The 23,743-nt window shown below is 40.9% G+C and overlaps 1 protein-coding gene across 4 annotated transcripts in view; it reads right to left on the reverse strand.

The window, feature by feature from the left end:
- LOC139700136 (protein turtle-like) overlaps positions 1-21,284 on the reverse strand; it is a 744,763-nt gene extending 723,479 nt beyond the window's left edge. For all 4 annotated transcript variants that reach the window (XM_071598677.1, XM_071598678.1, XM_071598679.1 and 1 more), the window contains exon 1: positions 19,680-21,284. The gene's annotated coding sequence lies outside the window, so the exon portion shown is untranslated. The remainder of the gene's footprint in view (positions 1-19,679) is intronic.
- Between the last annotated feature and the right edge of the window lie 2,459 nt (positions 21,285-23,743).

The following is a 23,743-nucleotide window of genomic DNA, read 5'->3' on the forward strand; positions in this document are numbered from 1 at the left end:
TGCAATAATGTTTCTCGCGGCAAATTATGTAAATCTATCTCCTTCCAACCCCACCCTAGCCCTCTCCTCCCACCATATCCATGCGCATGCATACGGCAAAAGTAATCCTGCATTTTTTGCCTGATTATGTCGACTGTTCGACGTAACCGGTTCTTTTAAATAAATGTCAATGTAACTTGCAACGAAGTTTTTATTTTACACAATTCATCATGAAGTTCCATAAGTTGAGCCGAGCTTTCTCGTGGTTATATGTGTTTTGCTAATTCGCTTGTGGAAAGAATTTATAGGGTTTTGCGCTGTGGTAACATGAGTGTACAATAAATATTACTTAAACTGATAGTGGAAAAAGTCCTTTTTAAGTAAATGGAGAGTAAAAATTATCTCGAGGAATCCAATATATTCAAAGGTGAGCTTGAAGAACATGAAAAGTTACATTATACCCTACTGCATCGGTCTACGTATGGCAAGCTATGACAACTACAAAGAAAAATATTGTTCTCCATGAATAAAACTACGGTCACACGCTTAAAATCAGTCATAATCTTACATTTTCAGCGTTCTTTATATTTCATTCCAATTTTATAAAGATAATGCAGGATTCTCCAAGTTGGAACAAAAATATTTACTAGTTGGCACGCTCGCGTAAGAAAGAGGAATTTATCTGTCATCCAAATACCCCACCGGAATCTTTAGCTTGATGTGAGACATACATCCACCTCACGACGGTCCCACTCGGTGCCGTCGTGAGGTGGCTGTAGCTATGGTTCGCCCTCAGTTATTAGACGCGCATTAACAGGAAGATGAGGGGGTCGAGACTCCCACACGCTCCCACGAGGGGTTGAAACCAAGCGAGCGGGTTATCCTTGGAAGGAATCTCTCCGCGAGATAGAGGGAACATGGGAACCATCACGAAGGGGGCAACATCCTCCGAAGGATCTTACATCAGACCTCCTTCTCCTCTTATTCTTCTTCACTCCCGTGTCCCAACCCCTCTCCCATAGAGAGAGGAGGAGCCCATCCCCACGCCCCAGGCACACACTCACGCACGAAAGAATGGCCGCCGAAGGGAATCGTGCCTTGAAAAACACCGCCGAGTAAAAGAGGAATTTTTTTGTAGTCTTCTAAATTTTTATTCATTTTTTTTATTTCCCTTCAGTCATCAATTCAATTAGCTGTCCATGACCAAGGGAGCTCACAGGAGGGGATCAATATAATACACATGTAATGATGTCGGCGTTGGAGATTGAATGTCGCACCGATCTGGTCAAAGGAGGTGTATAGGAGGCGAAGACACTGATTATGGCGGTCAGCGGTAACCAAAGCTCTCATGCGAGAGAGTCATGTGATATTAGATTTTAAGTTACCATTCTACTCACACCGCCGCTAATAAAACCATGATTTAAAGCGAAATACTATTCCAATATAAATAGAAAAGCTCTAATAAAAAATCGCAATTCATTGTATTTGTTCAGAGCGATAACATCATATTAAAAATCAGTTATTCTTTATCAAAACTTAAGTTATTTTATCAATTACGTCGCCAAGGTCCATTGCCATTTGAATAAAAGTAAGTATCCAGTGATATGAATATATAAAATTCTCTTTTGGTGGGTGAAATAGCTCCCCAAAGCCATCCTCTGGCCAAAGAATCGGGGAAAGTGGTTACATTAGCCCCCCGCAGATTTCAGCAAAATTTGCGTTTCTTCGATAGCTCAATGGCCAGAGCATCGGCCCGGCAAGTCAAAGATTCGTGATTCGAGTCACGGTCAAGGAAACGTTTTTATGTTTGTAATCTACTCGATTCTACCTTCCCTACCATTTCTGTGTTCGTCCTTTACATGTGTTCCTATCCCTTTCCATTATATGATCTATACCATAAACACAGTAATCAACCCGAAGGTCGGCTTGGTAGCTGATGGTAGAGTTCACCCAGTACTAAGCCCGACGGCGTGTGAAATTCACACATCAGGGTAGGGGGGCCAGTTCCTTTCCTTGTGCCGGTTATGGTTTCCCAGGAAGAGCAAGTACTCGTAAAATCGTAGCTTGGGCGGAGCTGCAGGTGCCCAGAGACTTGCCCGGGAATTGAAGCCGAGCCCTCCAGGCAGTAGTCCAACGCTCTACCCCCTGGACTACCGCGACCCACACACACACACACACACACACACACACACACACACACATATATATATATATATATACACGCACACACTTATTCAAATACGAAAAACCAGTCATATGACGAACAAATATTCATTCTCATGGAAATAGATACAAGGAAAAGGGATAGGACCACAAAAAAGACGAACACAGGAGAGGTGGGAAAGGCTGAATCGGGAAGATCACAAGTGCAAAAATATTTCTTATTCATATCAAATATTCCCAACTCATTCAAGTTCGATCAAGGACCTTCATATACAAGTATATAGAGTCTAGAAAAATTTGATCGCCATTACCAATCCAATAATGCCTCACTATAAGGTCAACAACCAGAAAGACGGAATAGTAATTTTAAGTTCTTACTTTTTTCTACAAGAAAGTAAGTGCGTTTTCCTTGCCTTTTGCTTACTGAAATGAGGAAAGCAGGAGATATATTAGTAATGTAGAAGGAAGATATGATTTCAACACCATCACAATACTTAGAGGTTCATCTTTAAATTCAATCGTAGAATAAATACAACCAATCAATAAGTAATGTTTACCTTTGATAACAATGGTGAACGGAGAAAGCTTAACGTGCACGCACGTTAGTTGCTATCAATGAACTTTCTGAATGACGAAAAAGGAGTTACGCTAAGGGCGAGTGAATTGAAGGAACTTTCGGCGGGAGCGAAAGTGGAGGAGGCGGGAGAAGGAAGGAAATAGAGCGGGAAAGCAAAAGTTCAGCAGACGCCTGAGTGCTTCCGGGTGTCAAGGGGAATGACAGCATTTTTAGTGACTTTGTTTTCACTCTAAAAACTTTCCTGACAATATCCTGACTTCCCTAATTTAATACGAATTACCTACTTTCCTTGAGATAAACATGTTTAACCTTTGGCTACACTGAGTGCAGGCTCGCTGGACAGATGCATCGATTCAGTCAAGCTTCACGAATAATGGCAACCGGTACATAACATAAAAATCATCAACAACTATCCTCTTTTGTCTAAGCTAGAAGTACCTTTGCCTCGAATATAAGGGCGTTGAATTTCTAAAAATAGATATTAATAAAGATTACGTTTCTTATATGTAATATAAATATACAATTATTATTTATAACTTTATGTGTCAAGACATTTTAAGCATGAAAAATTAGATTTTGTATTAGAAAAAAATTTCGGATTTGTGTTCATCAGATTGCTTCCACTTATAAATTTTAAGCTATCAAGAAAATAATATGAGCAGTCATAATGGTAGAGAGTATTTGTTTCCCGAAAAAAAATAGACGGAGACCTATAATTAGGTAGGAAAATAATTAATGGAGAGCCTGAGTAGTATTTAAGTATGCTTCATCAGACCGAATGGGCACGATGAGTTTTCCAACGACGTAAAAGGTTATACAAGAGGCTAAGTACTTAATAGCTATGGGATCCAGGCACTCACTCAGGCGGAAAACTCGGCCGCTTGCCTAGACTCTCTCACAAATTTTGTAACCACTAACCATCTACTTTACCCATGCTTTTAACGAGCGTTATCGACAACCAAAGACTTCCCTCTCCTGACCGCCCAGAAATAGCCACTAAATCAAATCACATGAACATATTTCCGTTGCATTAGCAGCAGAAATATTTTTTCAATTGCGCCTTCAAAGGGAATTTGAAGTCCCACTAGTTTACTTTCCTTAGAAAACCTAGTGAATAGGGAATTTCATATTGTAGAAATTGAGAAAGCTGCAGGATCACAGTTTTATAATCAATTAATATATCATTTGTAAGGCATTCTTTTGTTTTATTAAATGTCACTAAAGCTCAATTTTAAACTCATCCGATAGCCCAAATTTAAGGCTTTATTTAAAATTATATCATCTAAAGCCAATTGAGAAATCTCAAATAGCTGACTGCTAGCAGCAGCTATTTGAGATTCCTAAATTGGCTGCGTTTTCCACATCGACTACTATAGGAATAATTTTAGATTTGATATTTTAGTACCCTGCGAGCTACCGCTAGTGTTTGTGACAGGGGATGAATCCACACCAGACTAATTTGGGCCTGAATATGACCCTACCGAGGTCGGACACTGTTATGCTGAGCCCTTAACGTTTGTGGAAATAATGAAATCTTTAATCCATTTCTTCTACATTTGATCTCTGAAACTTATTGATATGTTCTCTCCTACCGTAGTACGATGGGGGTAATGACACATTTTCAACATCACTGCTAAAGAGATGTCCTTCCTCTTTATGCAAGAGATTTGATCTGTAATTTAAACTTCGCTACGGTAGTGATTAGAATTTTTTTCTGATTCCTAGGCTCGCTCCTCTGATATTTTGGATACGCTACTAAGATTAGCATAACAACGTTTCAAAAATCTAGCTCCTCTACGCTGCATGCGATCCAAATCGGCAATCAATCCAAATTCGTTCCAAACCCATTACTAGCAGCATATTCTAAATGAGGCCTAACCAGCGAATGATAATATTACTCTTTGACCTTTTTATCGCATTTACTCAGTAATATTAAATCCATAATATTTAAGTACGAGACGTGAGGGATGAATAGGAAGAGGTAATATAAAGAAACGATCTTCATCAGTTGTTTATTCATTTATTTATGTACCCTGCAAGCTACCGCCAGGGTGTGTGGCAAGGGGTGAATACATACCAGACTAATTTTTCCCCGAACATCGTCCTACAGCGGTTGGACTGTTTTATTCTTATCCCTTATTATTTGTTGAAATATATGGCTAATAACTAAGGCAATAATTAGTTCTTACTTTTGGTACTTCATGCCCAGAAGCTTTACTTTAGTTGAATACGAGCTACTTATGGAGAATTATACCAGGGAAAACTATATTAGTTTACTCTCTGGGATTCGCACACTAGGCTATTCTCGTGCTTAAACATCAGAAAAAAGAATATGAATATCCGATACGGAGATTTTAGAAACATGGTATCTTCCACCAAAATATAATAAAATATGTCACAAAATTTCTTGTCACAGAGATTCTCCGCGATTCCCTCTGTTTGCACCATAAAGCATGTTCTATCTAATCTACTTTTGTAAACTTTTGAAAATATAAAATTGCGAAACCCTGAAGAAAGATATATTTTCGATAAAGGGCACTTCAAGTATTTTGCTGACTATCTTAAGAAAAATTACCTACAATAACTCATTTACGAAAACGCACAATGCTAGAACTGGACCCACATAGAAGTGCTTCAAAGGTGCAATTAGACGTGTTATGGATGCATACATTCCTAGAAAAATAAAACACGAAAGCAACGAGGCACGATGGAACAACAGAGTGCTTAGAAGAGCTTTGAGGCGACGGAGGAAATTGCATTTGAGATAAAATAAAACTTCAAAAAACCGGTGCAGGAATATCTTTCAAAAAGACACGGAAAAATACTTAACACATATAAGGGAAACAAAAAGAATCATGCAAAACCTCTTAGCACACTTTAAAATAAATATTCTGTGCAAATTCTTGGAGGATAATTCAGGTTTTCTGGTCGTACATTAGAGAACTGCAGTGAAAACGTTCAAGCACAGAGTCCCTTAAAAACCGCAACGGTGATATATTTAAAGACAGCACACAAAAAGCAAATGTTTGAATTTATTTATTTAAAAGCGTCTACACCTAAGACATAAGCATACCCAGAGAGGATCCATTAGAATGATAAATGGAATTGTAATTACGCGAAGAGAGAGAACACAACAACCCCTCCACATTAAAACAAACAAATCCCTCGGACTAGAGGACATTTCGACCACGCGCCCAAAAGTACGCCCTACTCAGAATACAAATTGATTTTGGAAGGAAAATTTCTCCTGGACTGGAAAGCAGCTAGCGTCTCAAATATCTTTAAAAGCAGAAATAAATAAGACCCCAGTAATTGCCAACCAATTTCCTTAATTTCCTTCTCCTCTAAAATCCGACCAAAAATCATTGCTAGCAACTTCATAGCATTTCACGACACTCACAACCAAACATATCCACCCAGCAACATGGATTCAGAAAGGGGAAATCCTGTGAAACGCCGTTGTGGCTTTTTATACGTGATATACTACAATCGGTTAAAACGTACAAATAAGTAGATGCGATTTTTTGTATTCTAAAAAGGCCTTTAACAAAGTCTCTTACGCTGATTTGATATATGAATTGCGAGGGTACGAAATAAATGATACTGTCCTGAATAACACAGGACTTCCTTACTAAGCACAAACACAAATTAATAATAGAATGTAAAGATAAATATTAGAATTAGTAATGTAAAAGTAACATCTACTGTCCCTCAGCTGCATTGGCCCTATGCTTTTCCTTATTTATATCAATGATATAACCTCAAAAGTAAAATGCAACATTAGACTGTTTGCCGATGACAATATAATCTAAAGGGAACCAGTGAACGATACAGAACATTAAATGCTAAAAAGCGTCTCAATCAGGATTTATAATGGTGTACAAAGTGTGGTTTGCATTTAAATACCAAACAATTTTCGGTAATGCATCTCTTAAAAAATAAAAAAAAACACGAGTGCACTCAACAAACTTACATATACACTCGGGGGTGTTCGGGTGAACGTTGCAGACTGCGTAAAATACTTGGGTGCCACCATTGCATCCGATCTTTTATGGGGAAGGCACATAACCACTGTTTGCGGAGGGATCCTAAAGAAGGTGGCATTAATAAAACGTAAAGTCGAAAAATGTATCGATAAAAAAGAGGAGACCTGCTATTTTCTTTAGTAAGAACCCACATACACGTAGAATAGGCTGAACACATGGGATCCATCATAAATAACACTGATCATTCGTATAATCGAACAAGATACAGAGAAGGACCCTTAGATTCTTGAAAAGTTTAGGTGAAATAACGCAAAGTGTCGCACTTTAGCTATAAGATATGGGATGGGAACCCTTCCATATGCAAGCATTTCAGAGTGAGATTAAACTTAATGCAAAGATACCAATCGTTTGGTCTTTCATCTAGCAAAGAAGATATAATTCAGCCCCCAATTACATAAGAACATTATCACAAAATAAGAGAGATCGACTGCCCAACGGATAGATTCTATCATTCTTTACGTGATAACACCTCAAGGGGGAAACACTAAGACATAAATGGGTTAGCACTAGTGAAAATAGATTGGAACATAAACGTTACATTCCTCCTCAGCTCACTAATGGCTGTCGTCCCTGACTCTAGCCCTTGGGCTGTGGGGTGGCATGTAAATAAATTTATAGATCTAATGCATTTGTGAATTATTCCGTCCATCAAGAGCAGCATTCTACCCTAGTAATTAGTTATTGCGTGGTGTGTGAACCTGATCCCACCCTTTTTATTTATTTTATTTATTCAGTATTAGTTCGAAAAAAGCACATTTTGGCCTTTACATCGAACTATTAACAACGATAGCAATGGTCACATTCACAAACACCCAAGCCCTAGGTGGAGGAAAACTCACCCAGGCGGGAATCGAACCCGCGACCCTTGGAATGGCAGACGAGGACGTTACCCCGCCGCCACCGGGGTCGGCTTTCTATTGAATTTCCCTTATTTGCCCTTTTCGCTTAGTCCAGGGAGTAGTTATAATTAATAGTAGACTATTCGTAATGTGTACAACTGAATTTGCACAACTGATGTCCGGTTACCCCCTACACGCGCTCTTTCAGTTGTACACGATGTGCCGTGTGTCAAGTACTGGAATACATAGTATGACTGGTGGCCTAACACCCCCTGCCGCAGGTTCTTTCGGTGTAGTGTATGGATGTAGATGTAGAACCCATGGTTTAATGAATTATTGGCACGCGAGCTAGTAGATTATTTAAGTTTGTTTATGCAATATACTAATATCTCAGCAATGATTGCGTTAAAAATAATGAAAACTGCATGCATGCAAATTTGAACAACATGCGTATTACATTACGTACCGGCTGCGTTGTGTTGTGAATATATTAAACCGAAGATGATGATGGGCCTTGGATTCCGATGAACTTCTGCCTCGCTCCTTGAATGATTCCTTTGCTCCTCCAGCATACCCACTACGCTCATTCTTCTCTATGAGCAGTTTTCGACAAACAATGGATTTTTTCACAACCTTATCTAATTCCTAAATAAATTATCCCAGATACTTGACGTGAATTCTGATCTAAAGCATAACTAAAGCATAGTAATACCTCTCTCCTAATTTTTCAATACATTTTCCGTGTGGAGAAGCTTAGCTTCTTTATGGTTGACGAGTATATTCTTCCAATGTATATTACCCATGACATGTTTGACGTCAGTGTAAGACGTAAGTATTTCAACTGTTCCGGAATGCTTACCTTGATTCCACCAATTTTATAATTTACTTCGTATATTTTCATTTATTCCCACCCTTCAGTACCTTACATATTCTGAAAATTAATCACAATCCCCATTCTTTAAATGATTTCGATATCTGGTTTAAATCACTTAAGATTAACACGAAATCTGCCGCTGGTCTTCTTTTTCTGCAAGTCGATATTTAGTCAGCAAAGTAATCCAATATTGCTGCTAACGCGGGATCGAGACTTCATTAACCACACCTTACCTACGCATTCGTGGATTAGAACGCTTGGAGTGACTTCGATGCCATTGGTTCAGTCGTGGCGTGAGCATTCTGAAAAGTTTACTGGTTATCTCTGGTGCCGTTTTAATATTTATCATTCCGCTTGAAAATTCTATATGATTGTGGGAAGCATAAAATAACTTCAACAATGATAGGCGAGGAATTATTAAAAATTATGTCGTTTTCATTACAAAGAACTATATTTGATAATGTCGAGTTGAACGTAATAGTATTTCTTATCAAAAATGCATGATCGTTAGAGATAAGGGCAAGGAATCTCAACATTGGCACTTCATAGAGTTCAATAAACATAAGCAGGTGGCGGTGAGGTTTGTAAATTAAGCAGGCGGAAATAAACGCTCCGCTGCCAATTGGTCTAAAGAATGAAGTAACTGAACTTGACTGTGACGGAGTTACTGAGTGTAATGGTGGCGGCTAGGTGGTGCATTCACGTGCGTCATTCCATACCGAACAGCGCGTCGGCTGAGGATGCGGTCGAGTGCGGATGTTTACAGTCTGCTCTCGGGTCCCATTATACCTCCCTCACTTTCTCTTCGGATTGTTTATCCAGAGTTCCTCCTTTCTCCCTCGTCCCACTTCCCCTCCTCCTGCCCCTTCCGAGGGCCCTTAATAATACCGTCGCAGGTGAGCTCAACGCCCGCAATACAGGCCCAGACGCCCACACCATCCGCGACGCACCTCCTCCCCCACCACACTTGATCGCCTTCCAGTCCACCCATCCGCCCACGCCCATCCCCAACCCCCCTCTCTGTCCACCCCTCTAGCCACCTCCCCACCCATGGTCCCATCCCGCCCCCTACCCTACGTTCATACTAACACTCTCACCTGCATTTTACCGTTGTACGGCTTCCCCTCCAGCCTTGAGGCCCACCCCCCTAGCCTTAACCGCCGCCCAACTCAGGTGGGAGAGAGGTAGACACCGCAAGACCCGCAACCCGACCCCTCCCTGGCCCCTTCCCCTCTTCCTCTCTTTCTCTCTTTCTCTCTATCACTCACACACATGCAACACACTCTTCCGTGTACCCCACTCCCGTCCCAAATAAAAAAAAACCCAACTCGACTCTTCCTTACTTCGAACCCGGTCTGGCACACCCCCGCACGCAAGGAACGGGACGAGGCCGTCTTGTGGTGAGTCCCATATCCGCCGTGCGTAGTGACTTCGCGCCGAAAAATTCACCCAACGCCCCCATTGCACTTGCCACGAAGGCTTTGGCTTCCCTCCCTCCTTCCCGAACCTCTTTTTAGTTCCCATCCGACATATAGGTCTCAGCCTTCCCTCCATTTCCCTCTCCTTTCCCTCTCTCCCCCTCAGACTAACATTAGCCCCGCACCTACGCTCCCCATCCCCCCCTTACAACAACAGCATTTTACTCCCCCTCGTCCTAGGCCTTGCGGCAGTCACAGCCGTTAAAACCTCCTACAAACTCCGTCCTCCCCCGCTGCCCTTTACGCATCCGGAAGAGGGGTGCGGACGCGTGTCTGTCACCCTCGCTTCTACACCGAAAAATCCTATCAAAGCAGGCCAGACGAGTTCCCGGTCGCCGCGACCACACAATGACGCCGCACAACAATGGGAGCTTGGAGAGCTGTTTTGCCTGTGTTCGGGAGGTTGCGGTCGGTGCCGGCGGTATTTGGCCGCCTTCGAGTGTCACGATCCAAATGCCCTCCGTGGTGATCCTATCACCCTCGACTCACGACACCGGAGCTCGTTTCCTTGCGGACGATATGGTATTTACGCCCAGCGAGCTTTAATAGACCGTGACATAAACTTGAGACTGATTCTCGAATGGACGGTTCCAATTGCAAATTTTTTCCAATATTTTCCTCGTTTTTATATCAAACTTGGGCATGGGCAGAATAAATCCAATAATTGGTATTTTTTAGCACTATCACTGCAAAACTTTCACTTAAGAATAATTAAGGGACTTCCATATTTGTCTAACCTCAATTATTTTTTTAAATGACAAAAATGACCAATTTTTATAATTCAATTTATGAATCTATGCTTCTCGAGTTCAGTCCTCGGATGGAGAATAGAAAAAATATTATGATCAGTTGCAGGATTAACAATTCCCATGAGATATGTTTTAGACTCGGGAATAAAAAAATACGAGCAAACAGAAATGTTTGTGTCAACGGGGGTTATAATATCAGTATTAAATAAAAATTTACTAGCGATTAGCTGTGTAAATAAAAGGGGTTTCATTCCAAGCATGAGAGCTGACAGCTAGCAACGACCGCTACATTCTTAGGTGGTGCATTAGGTATGCACGTATGTAACCATAAATATAGTTATAAACTCGAAGGTCTGTTTGCTGGGTTTTGGTAAAGCTCACCGAATACTAAACCCAACGGCAAGTGAAATTCAAACACAGGGTAGGGGGATCGGATTCTTACTCTTTACCACCTATGGTACCCGAAAAATCATACAGCTCGGATGAAGCTGAGGGGGCCCCGAGGTGTGCCCGGGATTCGTGCTCGGAGCCTCGGTCAGTAGTCTAACGCTCTACCCCTGGGCTAACACGTCCCACAAGTATACATGCTTTATGTATGTACACATATACCCCAAATACACACCATAAAGATCAAACAAACGGCATTTTCCAAAAACAATGGTCTATTCGTTCGCCATCTTTGGCACTACCTCAGGCTTAAGTCCAGCGATTTGGCATTTGCAGGTGCCAACCTTATTTAGGCTTTCCTATAGCTAATTTAGAGGTTTTTCTGTTTGTCCAGGTTGTTATTTTTTAAAGCAAATGTAACGGAAAGTGTATAATTGGGAATCTTATGCAATAATTTAATTACTTAAGTCATTTTTCCTACGATAACCCAAGACTGATTGCAGCTAATGGCCATGGGAACTCATGGAAATTTATTTCTCGAGTGGAGAGATAGCCATCAAAATTACCTACCCTTTTTAAGAAAAAGGATTTTATATAAGCTGAATTCTTAGCGATGAAAATATTGGTAAATATTTAGACGTTTATCTTTCTTTATTTCCAATAAAGTTACGAGTATGAAACGAGCACCTTCGGGTTTTAAAACTGCTATTTTGTTATAGTTGGCGAATTTATCATTTGCAAGGGTAACAAAGTCATCTTGCTTAAGGTGTGAAGGCAAACAACTAAAAAGGCGAATTAAAACTCACTGCATTATCGCAATGGCCTTATGTTGTGCAATTAATAATTTAATTCTGTTCTCATAAAAATTAACTGTATTAGAATAATAATTAAGCCAGAGATCAAAAACAAATTTGCAGCAGAGATTCTTCAACCTTCCCCAACCCAACTTTAAATGCCACATCCGCGCAACACGTCAAAAGCCAGTAGTTGATTCTTATGCCTTTACTTTCCGATACGGAAGTCAACGGACTACTTCCATTGTCAAATTAAGGGCGATAGTTTGGTCCCCTTATTCTGTTTCACTCTGTGAATGCCAATTTTTGCTTATAGCGCAAGGATCCTTGCTATGATTTATCGTATCCTTCAGCAGATAAACTTAACTTGAACGCTCAACCCACCTTAATAGACCATTCACATTATTAGAGAAGCAGCGGAATCCCTTACAACCAAGAGAAATCTTTCACTATGCTCGGCCTTCTCGATACCCCTCTCTGCCCATGAATTCTTTCGCTAAAAGGTTTATACAGAGGGATAACAAAGGATAAATTTTCGATCCATTCCAAATACTTTGAAGAAAGAATATTATTAATGAGATTTGTTGGGGAAGTTTTCTCGTGTCAATGCGTTAGAATCAGTTAACGGAAGCACAGAGGAGAGGAGTTTTCTTAGATTTCTGGAGATGTGAGTTTTCTGCGTCAAGTGCACGTTTTTCTCGAATGTTTTTCGTAACCAGCTATTTCTTATTGCAAGAGGATGAGGCAGAGAGCCCTCAAAAAAAAAAGAAAACTCCTCTCCGGTTTTCCCCTCAAGTCTAACCATGAATCCTTTGAATAAGGGTGCCATTGTATAGGAAGTTAATAGAGGTGACCTCTGAACTGATTCTGAGAGCTTCAATTCCTCAATGTAGTGATTAAAATGATATTTAACTGAAGATATACAAACTACGTACGAGTACAAGGGATTCCCAAATTGCACTGGAATTGCAAGCAGCATGAATAGATACATTTCAAAATGAAGCACCTTGCCACGTAATTCGAGGAGGAAAAAGGACCCATGTAAGACTTTCCATATGGCCGATGGCTGGGCCATGTTGACTTTTTTTCTTAAAATATATGCTGGGAGAAAATTTTCTATCTGGGTATTGTCGAGTGTACAAACACAACAGGCTAGCAGAACAGTATTAAAACAGGATAGAGCGTTAAATTCGCCGAAATTTTCGAATATCTCAGTTTTCGTGCAAACAGACATATTTTACTATTTCGAAAGTAAGGAAACAGTGAAAATATTGAAAATGCATGGTTTTTATTTTCATGAATTTAAGCCGATACATAACAAATTCGAAATATTTCCATTAATATGACAAAAGGGAAATATTTCGGCGTTCATCCGAAGAAACATAGACGGAGAAAATAGCTACTAAGGTTCTCAATAAATTAAATCGTATACAAAATAAATAGAGCTGTTAGAGCTGACCAGATAAGATTTCAAAGGATTTTCAAAAGAAATCTAAAATATGGTGGAAGTCTTTATTACCCTTTTGGCTGTGATTGTGAATGGTTTTCGGCAGAGCGAAGAAACTGATTCTCCTACAATCACTGGGGATGGATTTGCAGAACGGTTTCCAATTAACCATTTATAAACATTTGATACGAAAATCAGTCTCATTGGAAAATGTAAGCCATGAGTGAAGCCTTCTTACGGCTACTATTTCACCGACATACCCCATGCACTGGTAACGGTCGAGGGATTGAATGTGACAATTGTAACTCAAAAAACGATGGACTTCAGCAGGACCGAAAATTAACACATCAAATAAGCGCCATAGCCGCGATTTTCATATCAATAATTGAATATATTTTTCACATTAGTACCTGGACTGGTAAGAATTAAGCAATATAAAATCACTTGGGGGTAAAAATATTATTATTGCGGCTAAAGAACATTGAAATACGATTTAAGCAAATTTTTAGACTTCTTAAAAGATTATTTACAGTTGAACTAAGAAACAATTGTAGACATACCAACGTGTACATTGAAAGATAGTCTTTCACAGCCACCCCCCAAAAATTCGTACTTTTACTAGAGTTACGCTTATCCTGAGGACCTCTGACCAGTACCCAATTCATTGGTTTTCTTGATAATTGATTAAATTTATATATTTCAAATATCGAATTTTGCCACATTTTCCAAAATACAGAGTTTAATATAGGGATTGGCAAGAAATGTCGGTAAGTCTAGAAAAAAAATACTCTTGACAACCTTATACGTACAGATACGTGTACTTCTCCTAGAAGCCGCATTTCTCCTCGAGGCCGCAACTATTCTATCTGATAACCAAATTATTCCGTACCCACAGCCATATATATTTGAAAACTTTCTCAAAGGTTCACATAAAAACTTTCCAGGAAAGAAATTATTATGCTCACTAATATAGTATAATTTCGTCTTTGATAAATGCAGATAAATATTTCAGCGCTTCTTGCAAAACCATGTTAATTAATTTACTTTATATGGAGTTAAAAATATTCTTGAAGGTCGAGTTTTTAAGATAACAATGGTGAAAAAAGTTCATACTGTGTGCGTGAGAAATAAATGGCAAACAAAAACCTCAAGACGAACCTTTGACACGCAACCAACTCGTGCGGAACAAAGAGCAGTAAAATAAAAGACAAAACATACTAAAGACAGCACATACCCTCTTAGATTTCTTGACTGACCTTAAAAGCAGTGTCACACGAGCCATGTTTCAATAAGGTTTTCAAGAAATAGCAACTATAAGAAAGATAGGATAGACTACGATTGGAATCTTACGTATTCTACACGAGAACTAGTGCCATAAGCAGCTCAGGTCATGCCCTAAATTTCCATGAGACGACATTCTGTACGACAACCAATTTGGAGTGATAGTGGGGCGTTTGAAAAAAAAAGAATGGTAACATGCGTGTCGGGTGTAGTTAAGTAGAGGCTTGTAACTTTCGTTGCTGTTAGCAACGAAATTTGAAGACAAATTACTTCTCCTTCTCTCTTTTACCGGCTTCCGTTAATTAGCATACAATCAATTAAAAATGTACATGCAGCAAGAATGATAACGCAACAGCGACTATCAGGAATTTATCCAAAAACTCCATCTTCAAAATTAAATACATTTTACCCCATTTTATTCGCAATAGAAAACGCACTCTACCTCTTTCACAAGGAAACCCTCAGAGAAATCGGCTATTGGAATAGAGCCCTAACTGTCGCGTTGGGAAAAACGATTGCGTTGTTGAATAGGTCCTAGATGACACCCTCAAACTTCATCCAAGAATTTTTTTCCCTTCTTTTATCCTTATTGTTCTACCCTGAATAGTTAGGTTTGAGAGAGGAATACACGGAAGTCGACATCCTGAGGGTTTTCTCGGAGAGAATGAGTTTGAGGTGGGCGGCGAAACTATAAGCAGGCAGCGGTTCAAAGAGAGGGTGCGGCGGGTAAAGGAAAGGAGAAATTTGTGGAGGAATTTCTAAATGTTCCACTGAGGAAGTTCTAACGGAGATAAACTGCAAACATCCGTTTGTTTTGCCTGATATAAACTTTGAAAACTACTTCAAGCTCTGAGATGGCGCTCGAGCATTTTTATTAATCACTTTGCTTGCTTCCATGTGGGAATAGAGATTTGCTCCCTTCATGGAATCCTGAACTTCGTCGGAAAAAACAAATCCTGCGAGAAACTGTAGGCTGCAATAGCGTGAAACGGAAGATGTATGCCCTTCCCCCGAAATTCAAAGAGATAATTATTAAATCGAACGAGAGTCAAATCACAAGGAATGGCGCGAGAACGGCAATCGTGAACTCTGATGATTTAATTAGAAAGAATCAGATAATTAATCTTGATTTAAAAAATGCCGATATAATTTTGACGCCTCTCGATGAGAGAAAGGTCTTAATTAACGTTAATTGGAAAGTAAAATCTTAAATGTGAATGTCTTTGGAGCTCTTGAGTAAATGAATACTATGATTAAGCAGTTTTTTTCGTCAGTGAAATTCTCTCGGCAGTTTTATCCGAAAAGAATTCTTCTACTCTTCTCCAACCACATCGCTCACTTCCCTCCAAATCATGTTCACCTCGTATTATGTTATACAAGAAGTGATGAGAGATTCCGAAGCAACCTTTGCTTGAAACTACTTGTATAATTAGTATAATTGCATCATATATTTCTTTAAAATATGGTACAATTTTTTTACTTCCTTGTTAATTGAAAAGGAAACAAAAATCTATTTAAAGTGTGAGATATAACCTTTCAAGTTATTTAAGCATCTCATCAGGTTTGGTTTTCGTGTTTATTTTTTCGAGACCAATTTCGGAATCGGATCGCTTACAGCATAGAGGAGGGAGATTTATAAAACGTAGTCATGATAAACTTAGAAGCGCATCCAAAATATTAGAGCAGCAAGGCTGGGAATCACTCACGGAGCATAGGTTAAATTACAGATTGAGCTCTTGCATTAATTGGAAGGTCGTCTCGTTAGCAAAGATGTTGAAAGTATATTGTTACCCTCATAGTACTACGGTAGGAGATATCATGTCAATAAAATTAGAGAGATAAAGTGTAGAACAGATAGATTTTTTATATTTTTTTCCTCGAACGATAGGGGACCATAATAACGTTGTTTGACCGCAGTAGAGTCATGTTCGCGTTCAATTATTTCGGTGTGTGTTCTCCCCCTGTTTCACGGTGGCTTGTAGGGTATATATAAATAAATAAATAAACTAGCATGAAGATTTCACTCAAAACTAATGGCTGAATACTTTGGGGCAAGAAATTGAAATATGATAAATTACATCTAGATTATTAATTAAGCATTCATAGGTATAATGAATGATTAATAGTAGTTATAAATTAAGAGAATCGTTTTAATTCAGAATCAAATTATAATATTAATCTTAAGAAACATACGAATACCCGACTACGTGATCTTTTTACGCCATACACCTTGCCATGAAAAAATGTAGGCACACCAGAAAGCATTAGATGTTTGGCCATAGCACAACAGACCCTGACGATACAGCAAGATATATTATTTGTCATTTTTTCTTATGTTTTTGTATTTTTTGGCACAAAATCGTAGATTACTACGGAAAAAGTTTATTATAAAATTGTAAACAGGTATTATCATTTAATCGGAACTCAAATTAGTAGTTCTTATCATTTAGCACGTAGATAGAATCAAAGACTGCGTTTCCATACGAAAGAATTTGTCATTGTCGACTCGTTTCGCTACACTGTAAACTCATCTGGACTCGCAAGAGTAGCAAAGCCAGTCGGCAGTTATAAATTCTTTCCAGTGGAAACGCAAAGTTCTTGATTCTTTCTTCGTGCTTCACAAATGTATTTTTACTAAGTCTACTTTTAAGTATTGGGCTGAGCTATCTCTCAAATCAATTTATTTACATGATAGCTAGTTTGCATGTCGATTTTTAACATAATGTAAATGGCACTTTAAAAAACTGCTTCATTAAATTCACTATCATTGTGAGACGATATGTTTCCTTAATATCTAGCGATCAACATATCGTAATTTTATTTCTTATGTTGAGACCTTAAAAGCAAATTAATTTTAAAATAATTTTCAATTAATTATCTTACATTTATCAGCCATAAATATTCAAAATGTAACGGTAAAAATAATCATTAACCCCGACAGGCAAGTCCCACCGAGGATTCTCTCTGAAGGATTTCAAGGATAAAACAAAATGTTAGTTTAGGTGTTACTTGACCGGAAAAATACTAACGGCAGTATTTTTGTAATTGAATTCCAACTGATTTCACATGGCTCTGTGAGACATATAGCCATTCGCAAAACACATATTCGTGACGTTCTTAAAAGTATGAGAAACCTAAAAGACTTTACCAAACGTAATATTATGCCGAAGAAAAATATACTTATTGGGTAATACTCATAGTTGTGTAAAAGTAATTGAATATTCAATTATACGGGACTCGAGATATAACTTAATGAATTTTTATCGAGGACAAAAAGCGTTTCACAGAACACTGAGTACAGGTTTTTAAAAACAAGTGCAATAAGAATTAATAACTTTATAATGGTAAATATATAAAGGAAGTTATTAGAAAAAAGCAAAAAAATCGATGAATGACTTCTTTCGCACTCCTCAACAAAATAATTTTTTTCATACAGTATGTGGTGAATGAGTGTCATATGTAGTGCCATAGATCAACCTCGCCCAAGGCATTAAAAAGCAGCATCCAGGTCATTTCGTACTATCTAGGAGCGCACGCCCCCGAGATGTGAGGGCATTAGTCACAAGGGTAGTTGGTGCAACGGCAAAATATTTCGAAGTCTACCAGATCCCACGGACCATCAATGGGCTGCTGGAAAACCCATAAAGCCTTTAATATTTTAAACAGTAATTCATTGTTTGACGAATGGAGATGGTAATATCGATCAAACAAGCTTCGCTTGTGTGGAGCCAAAATTAATTCTCATCTCAAGACAGGTCGCCAAACAAGAGTAATTTCATCGTCATTCAATAAATATGGTACCATCATATCGGGAATTAATCTTCTCAATCCAATGACATCACCATCAAGCAATACGCGTAATGAGTTAGCCATTGGTAAATTAGTTTCGACATACGAAGAACCAAAAAATGAAATAACCGATTATATTTAATAAATTAGTATTTTCCACTCATATTCGACGCTTATCGGATAATCATAATTATTCTTTTCGTTGGTGTATCTGTCGTCACAACATGAAAGCTATGGTTGTAGACTCTTAGAACATAAAATGTGTTATGTGACTTCTATCTTAAGTATAAGGTATTTCCCTCCATATCAAAGAGTATCTAAATGTTAAGGTAAGAAAAAAATGCACTAAGATGTTTTCACTATTACATTTGAAAATTTAACGCATTTATTATGGATTATTTTTTAATGTAGTTAACTAACAAAATATTTGGTAGGAAAAGTCCCAGAAACCTCCATTACTACAGCCCAAATGGCATTTTTTGTTTTAAAAAATCATGTATTTTCAAGGAAATTGTTCAAAAAAATATTTTTGATCCATAATCTAATATGGACGAAGAAACTAATTGCAGGGTGCGCCAACATAATTTCCTTTTTTAAAGGAGTTTTGCCCTATAAAAAAGTAAGTTTTGCTACCGCACCCTGCATTTCCAGAATCCTAGTGACTCGATCAAAGTGCATCCACGTCAATATCCCGACTCGAAATTGAAAACATTTTTTCAATGTGAGAAAACCCTCACACTCGCGTCAACTAATTAATTATTCGGTACTGCTGGTTACTTTTTCAAACAAAAACACTTCTTGTAAAAACAGGTAGTCTCAAATACCACTACGGAGCAATCCAGAATATCGGGAAACAATTAAGCGTGGGAAAATTCGTGGCAGCGTAATGCACGCTCCCGGGCAAGTTTACGGATGGGCGCTCTAAAGCCACGGTTTTTGTGTAAAGGCGACAAGACATAACGGAAAAGCAACACTTGCCCACACGGCCGTTTCTAGGAATTGAGCGATGGGATCGAAGATTTTGACTGAGAGTCTCGTGAATAATTGCAACTGTCCGTTTGAAGAAAGAAGAGAACAAGAAGAGTCGAGCCTGCAGAGCTCTCTTCCACATTACTCACTCTAGGGCGACAAAGAAGGCCTGACCCAAGGCAATGAGCATGGTGGACTCGAGGGTGTCCCGGCCCTTCTCTCTCTCTCTCACCGGGAGAGCGCGCGGGTCGGAGAGGGTTGGGCCAGCCTTCTCACAAAGGACCCTCTTCTCACGAGGAAAGCTCACCTGTTATGAGTGGCGGGAAAGGTGGTCACGGACCTCGGCTCCTTCTCCTCGCCTCTCCACAGGCTCGTCGCTCGAAGGCAGCAGCGCTGTTCCTTCCTTCACCTCCTCAGTCCTCGGAGGTTGTTGAGCCGATCGCTCTTCATTCCTCTCCTCCTCCCCGCCGGATCCGACCGATAACAACTATGCGAATATTTATGTATTTGTACGTAAAACACTGAACTGAGCGAGAGGTCGAGAACTTCGTGGGCACCCGTGTGAACGCGGTGTGGAGTTGCTGGCCAAAGATCGGAGCGGTATCGACTTGTCGGGTCGGGGTCACTTGCCGTCTGCTCCGGCGCTCAACCTTTCCTTCCTTCTTTCCCTCGCTTCTCTTCGTGAGGGAATGAATCGGCGCAGTCCCTCCGGCGGGCGGTTATATTATTACTTCTAACCCCTTTTCACGGGAACACTTGGAAACTCGAAAGGGGAACGGGGTGGAACACACTTGACGACTAGAGAAGAGATTCGTGCCAGCAGAATTAGCGAGCACACGCCACCCTCTATCGATAAAATGAAGGCACCAATTGAAAAAAATTGGACCGCTTATAGGACATTCAAATTGGGAGAACACTCGACGCTGCAAACGTATCACGCCCACTAGAAGCGCGGGGGCGGAATATTAAGACCTCATTTATCTCCCAATTTGCATGCAAGGGGTGACCTCGGGTAAAAAGGCGGGATCGGAAGACAAAAAATGTATTGAAAAATACAGCTGGCGATCTGCTAAAGCCTGCTATTGTTGCCTCCGAACGGAAGATGCGGAGGGATGCTGGGATGCGAAGGCGTCCACGACACGGCCGAGGGATTTATTCCTCCATCTCCCGCTCCGATCAACCAAGGCACACACAAAAACACACACGAAACGAAATCCGGTCGACAGTTGGGCTAAAACTTTGACGGAGTCGGAGAGGCAAAAGGAAAAGGAGGAAAACAACCCTATCACCTTTTCACCGAGGTGGAAGAGGGCCGGAAGGTGAGGAGAAACACCGGAGACAGGGTGAGGAGAGGGTGGAGTGCAAGGTGAGGGAGAAATAAGATCGGAATGAGGTGGAGGGGGAAGGGGTGTGTACACTGGGACGCCGGTTGGAGTGCGGGCGGGGGAGGATCCGAGGGGGCAGATGGGGGGAAGGGGGTAGCTCACCCAAAAAGGGGGTGAGGGGTTTAAGACGTGTGCGACGGGGTGGGAGAAGGGGGGAGGTGGGAGGGCTCGAGGGGGACCGGGATACAGCTTCAGCTTCCGTCGAATCGACGACCTCAGTCGAACGGCGATGATGATGGCATTTCGGCCCGGGTAGAACGGGGGACGCCCGGCCGGAGATCACACCCTTCTCCGCCGACCACGCCGTTCGATCTCCGGTGGGGGGAGAGGGGTACGTCCAGAGTGTCGAGGAGATTCCTTCCGCGGCACGAATGGCTCGCTAAGGCCGTCGCAGGGCACGCAAGGTGTGTATAAAAAGCGGATAGGTTGAAACACGTAGAGAGAGAGGTACACAAAGTCACACGAGCGAATGGGAGAGGCTCCCCGCCGGGGCTATGGGTTGGAGCGACGAGGCACGGGGTCTCTCTTCTGCGACGGCCTCTCTCGATCCACTGCATTGAGGGAAGAGGAGGAAGAGGCGTGAGCGCGGGAGGGGGGGCCGAGAGGGGGGAGCCTTGGCGTCTGCGCGGCGAAGGGGCTGAGAGTGTGGGGAGGGCGAGCTGGAGAGCGGTACAGGGGTTTGGGGCCGGAGGGGAGGGAGAGGGGAAGGGGTGCGCGAGCTGAGGGCCAATCCGACGACGCGCCTCTGGCGGCAGGATTTCAAAACTAGCCAATCGATCGTGGGCTAGTGGAGGGAATGTAGTAAGGAGGGGCGGGAGAAGGAGAGATGGTTAAAAGGCATGAGATATTTTTATATTAATTTGTTTATATGCTGTATGCATATATATATATATATATATATAAACACAGCAATCAACCCTAAGGTCGGTTTGGTAGGTGATGGTAGAGTTCACCCAGTACTAAGCCCGACGGCGTGTGAATTTCACACATCAGGGTAGGGGCGCCAGTTCCTTTCCCTGTGCCGGTTATGATTTCCCAGGAAGATCTGGTACCCGAAAAATCACATAGCTTGAGTGGAGCTGAAGGTGCCCAAAGTGTATTGCCCGGGAATCGAACCTGGGAGCCTTCTGTCTGTAGTCTAACACTGTACACCCTGGACTACCTCGACCCACCAGACCAGACCAGAACCCCATTTTGTCTGGGCGTTTGCCCTATCTTGTAAAACTGCTTCGGTGCGACATCGTCCACCCCTTCAGCTGTAGTGGTTGTACAATTTCACATGGGATATAATAACAAACGAAAGTGTAAGTGACGAACGTGTACCTTTCCAGTGTTAGTGAAGGAGAAGTTGAAAGAAAGACCACTAGTGGGTTGGCAATTGGCCGTAAATTAAGAAGAGAAACTAAATTAAATTACCTTAACTTAAGGGCTGGAACATGTTGCCCATTATCACGTCAACACGACGTTAACTAATCCTAAATATTTTAAAATTAAACATATTACTATAAACCCATATGCATATATATATATACTCATATATACAGAAACATATATAAGGAAAAGGGATAGGAACACGTATAAAGGACGAACACAATAGAGGTGGGGAAGGCGGAATCGAACGGATCACAAGAGTAAAAATATTTCCTCAACCGGGACTCGAACACCGGATCTTTCCACTTGCCGGGCAGCTATCGAGGATATGTAATTTACCCTGAGATCCGTGGGTCTTATATGTCGCCAAGCGCCCCGATTCTTTAGCCAAGAGATGGCGTCAGGGGGCTGTTTCACCCACCAAAGGAGAATTAGACAATACAAAAGAGGAAAGGAGAGTGGTTAGAATTCATACAACATCATACAGGAAAAGAACAGTGCGTTTCGTGGCACGCATAGCCAGAAGAAAGAGATGAGCCACATTGGCCAAATATACATTCAAACACGAAATCCCGCCAAACGGCGAATAAATACTCATATATACAGAAACATATATAAGGAAAAGGGATAGGAAAACGTATAAAGGACGAACACAATAGAGGTCCTATCCCTTTTCCTTATATATGTTTCTGTATATATGAGTATTTATTCGCCGTTTGGCGGGATTTCGTGTTTGAATGTGTATTTGGCCAATGTGGCTCATCTCTTTCTTCTGGCTATGCGTGCCACGAAACGCACTGTTCTTTTCCTGTATGATGTTGTATGAATTCTAACCCACTGTCCTTTCCTTTCCTTGTGTATTGTCTATTTCTCCTTTGGTGGGTGAAACTGCCCCCTGACGCCATCTCTTGGCTGAAAGAATCGGGGCGCTTGGCGACATATTAGACCCACGGATCTCAGGGTAAATTGACTATCCTCGATAGCTCAAGTGGTTAAGAGCATCCGCCCGGCAAGTGGAAAGATCCGGTGTTCGAGTCCCGGTTGAGGAAATATTTTTACTCTTGTGATCCGTTCGATTCCGCCTTCCCCACCTCTATTGTGTTCGTCCTTTATATGTGTTCCTATCCCTTTTCCTTATATCTGTTTCTGTATATATGAGTATTTATTCGCCGTTTGGCGGGATTTCGTGTTTGAATGTGCATTTGGCCAATGTGGCTCATCTCTTTCTTCTGGCTATGCGTGCCACGAAACGCACTGTTCCTTTCCTGTATGATGTTGTATGAATTCTAACCCACTGTCCTTTCCTTTCCTTGTGTATTGTCTATTTCTCCTTTGGTGGGTGAAACTGCCCCCTGACGCCATCTCTTGGCTGAAAGAATCGGGGCGCTTGGCGACATATTAGACCCACGGATCTCAGGGTAAATTGACTATCCTCGATAGCTCAAGTGGTTAAGAGCATCCGCCCGGCAAGTGGAAAGATCCGGTGTTCGAGTCCCGGTTGAGGAAATATTTTTACTCTTGTGATCCGTTCGATTCCGCCTTCCCCACCTCTATTGTGTTCGTCCTTTATATGTGTTCCTATCCCTTTTCCTTATATCTGTTTCTGTATATATGA

The sequence above is a fragment of the Hetaerina americana genome, unplaced genomic scaffold, assembly GCF_022747635.1.
Source record: "Hetaerina americana unplaced genomic scaffold, ioHetAmer1.1.p SCAF_10, whole genome shotgun sequence".
Classification (NCBI taxonomy): Eukaryota; Metazoa; Arthropoda; class Insecta; order Odonata; family Calopterygidae; genus Hetaerina; species Hetaerina americana.